The sequence below is a fragment of the Chelonia mydas genome, chromosome 1, assembly GCF_015237465.2.
Source record: "Chelonia mydas isolate rCheMyd1 chromosome 1, rCheMyd1.pri.v2, whole genome shotgun sequence".
Classification (NCBI taxonomy): Eukaryota; Metazoa; Chordata; order Testudines; family Cheloniidae; genus Chelonia; species Chelonia mydas.
The window spans coordinates 279214097-279226157 of record NC_057849.1 but is presented as its reverse complement, the minus strand read 5'-3'; the positions used below and the strand labels follow the sequence as shown (position 1 = coordinate 279226157).

The following is a 12061-nucleotide window of genomic DNA, read 5'->3' as shown; positions in this document are numbered from 1 at the left end:
ATTAATTTTTTTGTGTCCAACTGTTCTATTATATACACTTACAAAAAGAGTTAGGTCAGTAGCTCAGGTAATTAAAATAGGTCCACTGAGATCAGAGGACAGAACCAAACACCGTCCTCTACAGCTAATCTGCATGTAACAACTCTATTTGTTGTAATGAGTTAGCAATAAGACTGGAGATATGTCAAGAGTTTCAATGGCAGGTCAGAGAACAGTGATCAGTTGAGCTCCTTAAAGTCCATGGCCGTGTGCTAGCTTTGGACATCAGCATCTTAGCTCTGGTCTACACTACGGGTTTAGGTCGGATTTAGCCCTGCACCTGTACACACTACAAAGCCATTTTTTCCGACTTTAAGGGCTCTTAAACCTGGTTTCTGTACTCCTCCCCGACGAGTAGATTAGAGCTGAAATCGAGCTTGCTGGGTCCAATTTGGGGTAGTGTGGACGTAATTCGACGGTACTGGCCTCCGGGAGCTATCCCAGAGTGCTCCATTGTGACTGCTCTGGACAGCACTCTCAAATCAGATGTACTGGCCAGGTAGACAGGAAAAACCCCACAAACTTTTGAATTTCATTTCCTGTTTAGCCAGCGTGGTGAGCTGATCAGCACAGGTGACCATGCAGTCCCAGAATCGCAAAAGAGCTCCAGCATGGACCAAACGGGAGGTACTGGAGACAAATCCGTGCTATCAGAACTCCGTTCGAAAAGACAAAATGCCAAAATATTTGGAAAAAATCTCCAAGGGCATGAAGGATAGAGGCTGTAACAGGGACCTGCAGAAGGACAGCGTGAAACTTAAGGTACTCAGGCAAGCCTACCAAAGAACCAGAGAGGCAAACAGCTGCTCTGGGTCAGAGCCCCAGACATGCTGCTTCTATGATGAGCTGCATGCAATTCTAGGGGGTGCCCCTACAACTACCCCAGCCCTGTGCGTGGACTCCGTCAATGGACTCTCACAAAACAGGGATGGAGATTTTGGGGACGGGGAAGATGAGGAGGAGGTTGAACACAGCAAGCAAGCAGAGAAACCGTTTTCCCCGACAGCCAGGAACTGTTTCTCACCCCGGAGACAATACCCTCCCAACCCACCAAAGGCAGGCTCCCGGACCTAGAAGGCGGAGAAGGGACCTCTGGTGAGTGTACCTTTGTAAATATAATACACTGTTTAAAAGCAAGCGCATTTAATGATTAATTTGCCCTGAAGATTTGGGATGCATTCACGGCCAGTACAGCTACTGGAAAAGTCTGTTAATGTGTATGGGGATGGAGCGGAAATCCTCCAGAGACATCTCAATGAAGCTCTCCTGGATGTACTCCCAAAGCCCTTGCAAAAGGTTTCAGGGGAGGGCAGCCTTATTCTGTCCTCCATGATAGGACACTTTACCACGGCAGGCCAGCAGCATGTAGTGTGGAATCATTGCATAAGAAAGCATGGCAGCGTATGGTCCCAGTGTTTGCTGGCATTCAAGCAACATCCGTTCTTTACCTCTCCGTGTTATCCTCAGGAGAGGGATATCATGGTCACCTGGTTGAAATAGGGGAATTTCATTCAGGGGACATTCAGAGGTGGCCATGCCTGCTGGGCTGTTTCCCTGTGGCTGAACAGAAGTCATCCCCGCTGTTAGCCACGCGGTGTGGGGAGGGGTGAAGCGATCATCCCAGAGAATTGGGTGGGGGGGGGGGGGGGCTTAGTTTGATTTGTACGGCACATTAACCCGAAAACTGCAGCCCCTCCTTTTAAATGGACAACCCATTTTAAAGGGCCAACCCAATGGTGCTTGGTATGTGAAATGAGGGTGCTGCTGTTTGAAACCATTCCCACACATCAGGAAGGTTAAAGAAGCCAAAAGACTGTGGCTTACCAGATCTGCCTGCAAGCCGAATTCTGTTGCCCGCTGGCCCTATGTGCGTGATCTCTCACACCATACCAGCAGGCCCTCGATATAAGAGGCAAAATGCAATCTTGTAAAGAAAGCACACGTGCTATGTAATGTTAACAGCTTGGATCACTGTGAAAGAGTTTACCCATTGTTCTCTAAAATGTCTCTTTTTAAAGACTAATCTCCTCCTGGTTGGAGGTGCAGAAAAGGCAGCAGGAACACAGCCTGCCGCTGCAGCACCTGTGTAACCAACTGCCCTCCTCTTCAAATTCCATAGCCTCCTCACCCAGACTCCCAAGAAAGTGGTGGGGGGACCTTTGGGCATCCAACCACTCCACCCCAGAGGACTGCCCAAACAGAAAGCTGGCATTCAATAAGGTTTGAAGTGCAGTGTGGCCTTGTCCTTCCGTCCTCCCTGTGCTTCCCTCCTCCCCCACCCCTCCCGGGCTACCTTGGCAGTTATCCCCCCATTTGTGTGACGAATTAATAAAGAATGCATGAATGTGAAACAACAATGACTTTATTGCCTCTGCAAGCGGTGATCAAAGGGGGAGGGAGTGGAGGGCGGCTGGCTTACAGGGAAGTAGAGTGAACTAAGGGGGAGGGTTTTCATCAAGAAACAAACAGAACTTTCAAACCGTAGCCGGGCCAGTCATGAAACTGGTTTTCAAAGCCTCTCTGATGCGCAGCGCACCCTGCTGTGCTCTTCTAACTGCCCTGGTGTCGGGCTGCGCATAATCAGCGGCCAGGCAATTTGCCTCAACCTCCCACCCCGCCATAAACGTCTTCCCCTTACTCTCACAGATATTGTGGAGAGCACAGCAAGCAGTAATAACAATGGGAATACTGGTTTCGCTGAGGTCTAACCGAGTCAGTTAACTGCGCCAGCGCGCTTTTAAACGTCCAAAGGCACATTCTACCACCATTCTGCACTTGCTCAGCCTATAGTTGAACAGCTCCTGACTACTGTCCAGGGTGCCTGTGTATGGCTTCATGAGCCAGGGTATTAAGGGGTAGGCTGGGTCCCCGAGGAAAACTATAGGCATTTCAACATCCCCAACAGTTATTTTCTGGTCTGGGAAGTAAGTCCCTTGCTGCAGCCATTCCCACAGACCAGAGTTCCTAAAGATGCGAGCATCATGTACCTTTCCCGGCAATCCCTCGTTGATGTTGGTGAAACGTCCCTTGTGCTCCACCAGTGCTTGCAGCACCATTGAGAAGTACCCCCTTTTGGTTTATGTACTGGCTGCCTTGATGGTCCGGTCCCAAGGTAGGGATATGCGTTCCGACTATTGCCCCACCACAGTTAGGGAATCCCATTGCAGCAAAGCCATCCACTATGACCTGCACATTTCCCAGAGTCACTACCCTTGATAGCAGCAGCTCAGTGATCGCGTTGGCTACTTGCATCACAGCAGCCCCCACAATAGATTTGCCCACTCCAAACTGATGCCCGACTGACTGGTAGCTGTCTGGCATTGCAAGCTTCCAGAGGGCTATCACCACTTGCTTGTGAACTGTGAGGGCAGCTCTCATCTTGGTATTCATGTGCTTCAGGGCAGGGGAAAGCAAACACAATGTTCCATGAAAGTGCCCTTACGCCTGCGAAAGTTTCGGAGCCACTGGGAATCATCCCAGACCTGCAACACTATGCGGTCCCACCAGTCTGTGCTTGTTTCCCGGGCCTAGAATCAGCGTTCCACGGCATAAGCCTGCCCCTGTAACACCAGGGTGGCCAAATTTCCGGAGCCTGTACTTTGAGAGACGTCTGTATCCATGTCCTCATCGCTCTCCTTACTGCGCTGCCGTCGCCTACTCGCCTGTTTTTGCAGGTTCTCATTCTGCATATATTGCATGTGGTGTTTAGAGCTGTCACAACTGCCGCGGTGATCTGCACGGGCTCCATGCTTGCCGTGATATGGCACGAGCAGGAGAGCAGAGTGGAAGCGGAACCGGCTGGTGGATGACAATTGTTGGCCGTTGCCTTCATGGAGGGAGAGGAGGGGAAAGCAAGGGGCAGGCTGGCAACAGACGGTGCTGCTGGCTGGGAGAGCAGCCTGAGGCAGAATGGCCCCCTCAAAGATTGAACTCACAACCCTGGGTTTAGCAGGCCAATGCTCAAACCACTGAGTTATCCCGCTGCCAAACAGTAATAAGCTTTAAAAATAGAAAGCTGCAAAACACTGGGTAGCTAATGGGTTTTAGCAACTATGGTTATGAATGAGGTTACAGAGGATTCTAAACCCCATTATGGCTGGCTCCTCAGATATTTTTGCTCACATCCCCATGCACCAGTGCTTAAGGATTTCGTTTGTGAATTAGGGCTTTTTATTGCCATTTGTTAGATCAGTGAGCGGGAAATGTTATTTGGGGCATGAAAACAGAAGCTAATAGAAGCAACACAGGGTAGGAGAGGGAAAAATCTGTAAAAGTGTTGGAATCTTTCCCAAGCCTTCAATTATATGCCACACTTAGTTTGTTATACTAGAACGGTTTTTCATAGTGGAAGGTTGTGTGCCATAATCACCTCAGAATCTCTTAAAACTTTAAGCAAATGAGCCATACTCTGTAATAAAGCTGGAACGTGGCCATCATTAGTAGATTAGTGGTGTGCTTTTTACTCTGCCATGGACCTCGTCACTTGACATTTACAATTAATATGTGCATGCTTTTGTTGTGGTTTATTGTTATAGTGGCTTTTCCAGGCTGCAGTAACTGAAACTTACAAAAGTTCAAGACTGCTGCTGGCTACCCTCTCTGATTCTACAAACAGTGAATTGGTTGCTGAAAAAAGGAAAGGTTTCTTTTTAAAAATCAGGTTTAAAAGACTAGTTTCCATGGGAACAGGAATGAACTGCAGCCAGCAGTAGAGGAGTTAGCTACTCAGTGGCTTCAGGCTTGGAGCTGTCGAGTTTTCTGCCTTGTCAGACATTAGGTTTCAAAAGACTTCTTCAAAGTACTTAATTTTGAAGCACTTTTCAACATTTTAAGAGACTTTTAAAAAGCTTTATTCAGGTACAGCTGTTAAAAATATGCTTACTATAAGACAGCAGAAGAAAATCCACCTTCATGTTGCACAATGCTCCAAAGCAGTTCTGGGCCGCATGTGGCCGGTCAGGGTAATCCACTGGCAGGCCGCAAGATTGGTCGATGTAAATGACCTTCCGCAGGCACTGCTGCCTGCAGCTCCCAGTGGTTGCGATTTGCCGTTCCTGGCCGACGGGAGCTGTGGGAAACAGCGGTCTGCCCATGCTCAATAAGGATAATTGCAGGGTCCTGCACTTAGGACGGAAGAATCCAATGCACCGCTACAGACTAGGGACCGAATGGCTAGGCAGCAGTTCTGCGGAAAAGGACCTAGGGGTGACAGTGGATGAGAAGCTGGATATGAGTCAGCAGTGTGCCCTTGTTGCCAAGAAGGCCAATGGCATTTTGGGATGTATAAGTAGGGGCATAGCGAGCAGATCGAGGGACGTGATCGTTCCCCTCTATTCGACACTGGTGAGGCCTCATCTGGAGTACTGTGTCCAGTTTTGGGCCCCACACTACAAGAAGGATGTGGATAAATTGTAGAGAGTCCAGCGAAGGGCAACAAAAATGATTAGGGGTCTAGAGCACATGACTTATGAGGAGAGGCTGAGGGAGCTGGGATTGTTTAGTCTGCAGAAGAGAAGAATGAGGGGGGATTTGATAGCTGCTTTCAACTACCTGAAAGGGGGTTCCAAAGAGGATGGCTCTAGACTGTTCTCAATGGTAGCAGATGACAGAACGAGGAGTAATGGTCTCAAGTTGCAATGGGGGAGGTTTAGATTGGATATTAGGAAAAACTTTTTCACTAAGAGGGTGGTGAAACACTGGAATGCGTTACCTAGGGAGGTGGTAGAATCTCCTTCCTTAGAGGTTTTTAAGGTCAGGCTTGACAAAGCCCTGGCTGGGATGATTTAACTGGGACTTGGTCCTGCTTTGAGCAGGGGGTTGGACTAGATGACCTCCTGAGGTCCCTTCCAACCCTGATATTCTATGATTCTATGCTGCTTCCCGCAGCTCCCATTGGCCGGGAACAGCAAACCGCGTCCATGCCTGCGGACAGTCGATGTAAACAAACTGTCTCATGGCCCACCAGCAGATTACCCTGATGGGCCACGTGCAGGCCATACCCCTGCTCCATAGGCTTGCAGATATGAGATATCTGTAATTGTCAACCTTTGTCGCATCTCATTGTAAGTGACCTCAACAGTCAGCTGACATTATCCTTTCCTTCAGCTGGTTTTGAAATGTGTATGAACTGATCTTGTCAGACAAACTATTAAACTGACCCCTGCTGCCCTAAATTGTTTTGCCAAATTGCTCCACTGCGCGTATCCCTTTCTGGCATCTCTGCCAACTCCCAGATAACTCCTCTGCAGAATTGGGCATGGAGAATAAATAATACATTGAAGTCTTTGGATGAATATTTGATAGTTATTTTTTTTTTTCCAATACATGATGTAACTAGCCCTCACAACATCCCTTCATGATCAGCATTATTGCCTTTTTATTGATGGTGAAATGGAGAAACTGAGGCAGCCTGTTAAAACTGGAATTAGTGTTTAAGTCCCTGATTCTTACTTCTAGTTTTAGACCACTAGATTATACGGTACTTCTCTATTAATATAGAATTAAAGCTTGTTCGGTATAGCGAGTATTGAGAGCGTGTGGCCTGTATTCTAGGTCCCTACATTCTAATTACCCCACTTTTAGAACCAGTTCAGAGAGTCTGAATCAGTAATAGAATAAAGGGGTAGAATTAATTGTCTGTCATAGTTTTAAACTAATTCTGTAGTACATTTCCTTACTCACTTGACCAGAGTCTGGGATCCTATTCTATCTTCCCAGCAAGGGTAAATTACAAGCACTCAGGGCAGGTCTACACTTAAAATGCTGCATCACCATAGCTGCAGCACATAAGTGAAAACATTCCTGTGCTGACAGGACAGCACCTACCATCAGCATAGTTAATCCACCTCTGCAGAAGGTGGTAGCTATGTCTGTGGGAGAAGGTCGCCTCCCGACATAGTGTTGTCTACACAGGACTAGGTCGGTATAACTACGTCGCTCAACGGTATGGATTGTTCACACCCCTGAGTGACGCAGTTACACTGATGTAAGTATCAAACAGACCTAGCCTCAGAATGCTACAAACTAGCAGAGGGGTTGTTGAGTGCTTGTTGACGGAATTGTTTATTATCTGATGGAAACTTGCAAGAGAAGCTTTTTTTATGTAGAAAAAAATCAAACCCTTTTGTTAGAACCAGCCCAGGAGTTGCCCAGAAGACTTCTGTACAAGCCCATGTAGATATTTGTCCTTTATTAATCTGAGCAGTTCTTGTTTATCCTTGATAGTAGGAGCGAAATTGAAGCTCCATGAGTTCTTAAATGGTAGTTTGCTTGTAGATAATTTGAGAGTTGAAGTCTAAGGAAAGTTACTGCTGTTTTAGGGTATGTCTTCACTTGCAACATTAAAGTGCTGCCGCACGGTGTAGTCGCAGCACCAGCATTAGGAGAGAGCTCCGAAGTTCCCACTTTTAACGTGATACCTGCTGGGTGAATGGGCAACACAATGGCAGGTGAAATTCAATGTTCTGAACTGTTCACACACTTGAACGAGCTCTAAATAGTGCTGGCCAGGAAAAAAAAAAAAAATGTTAAGAAAAAATTCACATCTGAAAGATTTCCTTCTTTTTTGGGGGGGGAGGGGGGGGAGGGGGAATGTGTGTCCTGAACTGGGACAAACCACCAAAAACATGAAAAAGTTCACAGGAAGGGTTTAAGAAAAAAAATATGGCTTGAGAGAACCAAAACAGAATTTTTCAGCTTCCTGGTGCCCCCTAGAATGCTTGAGCAATTCTAATAAATGATGCTGCTGCAAAGTTTCTAGTCTATCATAAAATTCAGGAATATTTCTGCAAATTTAAGGTCCAGCCTGCTGGGGAGTACATGAAGCCTGAGCTGTACAATTACATGCCTCCTCTGCACTGAATTTTATTGCATCTACAAAATCTGCTAAACGCATAAGAAGTCTTCAACAGACTGCCCACATTGTGTTTTTAAATCCAATTAAGTCAATCAGGAGCTAAAATGGAGACGTCTTCAAGCACCTTTCTGTAAAATCTTCCACACATATGTTGATTGGATTACATATAAAAAAGCATTTGTATATAAAAGCTAAAACCTAGATGTGGTTTAGGTGGAAATGAATGTTAGTTCATTAACCTTATGCTTCTGCAGGCCAGGGTCAGTTAGTGGCATTAACAATTTATTTTTAGTTAACTAACTTTAGTTATACACAACTTTTGAGTGCAAAGAATCCCAAAGCAATTTACAAACAAACTGATCTACAACATGTACTAACAGCTGTTGTAAGATACTGCAGATCAAATCTACAGTTTAGGACAGATGGAATTTAGTTAGAATGCAGTTACCCAAACTAGGAAGTGACCAGACAACAAGTTCAACATCCTACTCTCGAAAGTCATGGGCTCTAACCACAAGCAATTAGGAACCAGCTTTCATATTTCATCTGGTGGCACCTTCTTAAACCCTAGTGACAGGCTGAAGTATTGGTTCAGTATTAATTTAGAGTCAAGTATGCCACCCATTTTGTGGATTAATCGGATTTTGTACATGCTCACAGAATAATGGATGACAATATTTAAAATACAACAAATGTTACCACTTTCTGCAGCATCCAGCCGTTTCTTAAGTTCCCCATACAAGTATTGACCAGGCCTAAACCAGTTTAGTTTGAGATAGAACATGTGCACAGCCCAAAGCCATATGACTGCAGACCACAAAATCAGTTGGTGTTCAAACACTGTACCAGCAGAGACACCTAAATGTTTTGAAACAACACCTGCTGGACCTTAATTGACATTCCCTGAGCGATGAACCATAGATGGAAGCCGTGTCTTGCATCCTTGGGATAATGCAAAAAAAAAAAAAAAAAATCAAGACACTCAGCCGCTCCAAAAATTGTTTTTATTACTTTGACAGCTACACCTCTACCCCAATATAACACGGTCCTCGGGAACCAAAAAATCTTACCGCGTTATAAGTGAAACCATGTTATATCGGGGTAGAGGACTTAGAGTGTACAAAGAAATAATATGCTTTGAAATTTTACTAGGAAAGATATTTTTATTCCTTTAGGATAAAAATGTTTGTAAACTTGCAAACTAAATCATTTTTGTTAGTGGGGCAGAGGGTTTCGGGCAGGGGCGCGGGAGGGAGGGAGGAGCTGAGCGAAGCGGTGGCGGCGGCCGCAAAACCACCCAGCCCGGCGGAGCACGCAGCACCCCCTGGCCAGGGCGTGGAGCCTGGGCTACAGCACGGACCCACTCCCTCTGGCCGCAGGCACTCGGGCTGGGGCATGAACTTCCAGCCATGACCCGCTCCCCGGGTTGCCACAGACTGGCCGAGCCCCGCCGCAGCCCCGTCTGAACCAACCCATTTCCCTTCCCCCCCATGGCCCCATTATCCAACCCCTCGGCCCCAGCCTGGCACCCTTAACATGCCCCTCACAGCAGCATGTGGGAGCCAGACACACTGATGCACTAGTCTGCCGAAGCACGCAGCCCCGCCCCCCAGAACCCTGCTTTACCTCGTTATATCCAAATTTGCATTATATCGGACCACGGTATATCGGGGTAGAGGTGTACTTAGTTTCTGACATTTCTCTGATAATGAATACGTTTATTTCATGTGGTTACTTTGTACTTTGAAAGTTAAGATAATGGACAACTTTTTACCATGTCACTGACTTGCAGAAATTCAATTTAGTAGACTATGGTGACATTCTCAGGAATGCAGTCTCTGCCTTAGAATAACCAAGTCTCATATCAAGAAAGAAGTGCTGCGGGGAAGCTTTGCAACATACCTGTACAATGCCTAGCTCTGCTCAATGTCATCAGTTCACATAAGAGAACATCACAAGTTTGTGTGAATGACAGATTAAAACAATAAATTTTCTAAATTTATAATTTACAAGTCTGTGATTTCATTTTAAGTTCAGTAGAATTCTGATAAGAGCTTGAAAAGTTTACCAGACACAAAATACACACAGGGCAAGGCCCTGGTAAGAAACCTAGCATCCAAAGCTGCTAAGAATAGTGCTTCCATACACTTTCCAGAACCTCTAAACTGCTCTCAAGGGAAGAATCTTCACTTCTCTCTCCCTCCAGAGCTTCATGCCTGATGTGAGGAGGAGCAGAATTCTCTGGTACCCTTCCGCCACTACTCCAGTCTCCTGGTCCTTAGATTCCTCTTCCCCTGTGAGTATCTCAGTGTCTACCTCTGCTGTTGCTGGTTGTAACTTTTCCCAAGGAACTACAGCATGCTGTACAAAAGTCTTCCACCAAGTTCCAAACAGCAGCAAGGAATCTAACAAATCTTATGAACTGCACTTTGCTACTGCTGCAGAGGCACTTAATGTCTGGCTACAGACTAAGGAAAACATCAGCATATTGATTACCCTCTGTTCACTTTTGGAGAGTTATTTTACCAACCAAATAGAGACAGAATTTTTTTTTATTAAGCTGAATTTCTATAGAAATTCCTGTTGTAAGTGCTTTCCCTGGCTTCTTGGAGTAAGTGGATTTTTTGAAGTCTAAATTCTGATATCACCAGTAATATTATGCAACTGGTAACAGTATAAAAGCAACGCATCAACACTGCTTGAAACTTGCTCCGGGGGGGGGGGGGGGGGGAGGTTACTAATACGTCAAGTTTCCTTTCTGACAAGGGAAGCTACCTCTCATCATCACTTACAGCCACTAATGGTACTTTAAACGCGACCTTTACATGGAATTGTGAGTAAGCGCCAAGAACGAAGCCCAGAGGGGACTAGCAGGCTGCGCTCAACTCACTAGATACCATGCATCGGGGGAGGCTACGAACTGAGCGGACAGAGCTCTTCGACAAGGCAGGGAGCGCAAGCGATTCACCGCCAGGCTCTGAATCGCTGGGTCCCCCTGTCAGTAACAAGTTGCGCAGCACATTAGCTTCGACGCTCCCCGGGGAGAGAGCAAGGAGCCATAGCTAGCACCAGGCGCCCTTCACTACCCTCCCCAGACGCATCTCCTGCCCCACGCCAACAACCTCCCCCCGCCACAGACACATACCCCACACACAGCCCCCCCCCCGGCCAATCCACCTCAGCACAGCCTCCCCTGCTCACCCTTACCCGCACCCCGACTCTCCCCCCACCCCACACACACCAGCATCGGGCGGGGCAGCGCCCCGGGGAAGGTCGGAGGCAGCCCCGTCCCCACGTGCTACTTACTACCCGGCAGACCGACCTCTCCCCACCCCGCGCCAGGCCCAGGGCAGCGCGGCCTAGTGCCACCCCAGCGGCCATGGCGGCCCCGGAGGAGGCGACTAGCCGGCGCTGCTCCCCGGGGCGGAGCAGAAAGGCCCCGCGGGAGGGGAGGGCCCCCGCGCCGCGCAGACACCGGGACAACCGACTCCGTCCGGCCCGGCCCAGTCCCGGCCGCATCCGATCCCGGCCCACCCCTGCCTGGCGACCCCGGAACAGGGGCCCGGCCCGGCCAGGCGGAGGGGCGCCTCCCCCGAGAGCTGAGCGGACCCCCACCCGCCCACAGCCGGGCGCCGTGATTCCGCAACGGCCCCCGCCAGCCGCTCCCCCCTCCTCAGTACCTGCGCCGAACCGGGGCTCGCAGTGACTCAGGAGCGAGGACGAGGTGCCGCGCGACTGGCGGTAAAAAGACCCAAGCTCCCGCCGCTCGCGCTCATATAGAAATAACGTCACCACGTAACCCCCCTCCCCTCCCCTCCCCGCGCGCCCCTGTCCCCAGGCAACGCGCGCGCGCCGGGGTGAGCGCCTAGGCGGGAGCTGTCCGGCATCAGCCCCGCCCCCCATGAGCCGGACAACAAGGCGCGCGGGTCTTCTGGCCAGCCACACCAGCACACACACTGCATGCATCCGATGAGTGTGTTCATGTCACACACACTCATCGGATGCATGCAGTGTGTGTGCTGGTGTGGCTGGCCAGGAGAAGAGACATCCCCCAGGCCCCGTCTGAGATCTTACACACACACTGCGTGCATCCGATGAAGTGAGCTGTAGCTCAGGAAAGCTTACGCTCAAATACATTCGTTAGTCTCTAAGGTGCCACAAGTACTC

At 48.4% G+C, this 12061-nt stretch overlaps 1 protein-coding gene across 11 annotated transcripts in view; it reads right to left on the bottom strand.

Annotated features, from left to right (window-relative positions):
• The window catches only part of NAP1L1 (nucleosome assembly protein 1 like 1), a 54313-nt gene extending 42621 nt beyond the window's left edge, over positions 1 to 11692 (bottom strand). For 2 of the 11 annotated variants that reach the window (XR_006291283.1, XM_043547551.1), the window contains exons 1-2: positions 11575 to 11682; positions 2239 to 2245 (exon numbers count right to left, since the gene is read on the bottom strand). The gene's annotated coding sequence lies outside the window, so the exon portion shown is untranslated. Of the gene's footprint in view, positions 1 to 1999; positions 2002 to 2101; positions 2106 to 2238; positions 2246 to 11208; positions 11289 to 11574 lie in introns of those variants that run through there. The other 9 variants (XM_043547554.1, XM_043547558.1, XM_043547557.1 and 6 more) reach the window with 9 other exon arrangements.
• Between the last annotated feature and the right edge of the window lie 369 nt (positions 11693 to 12061).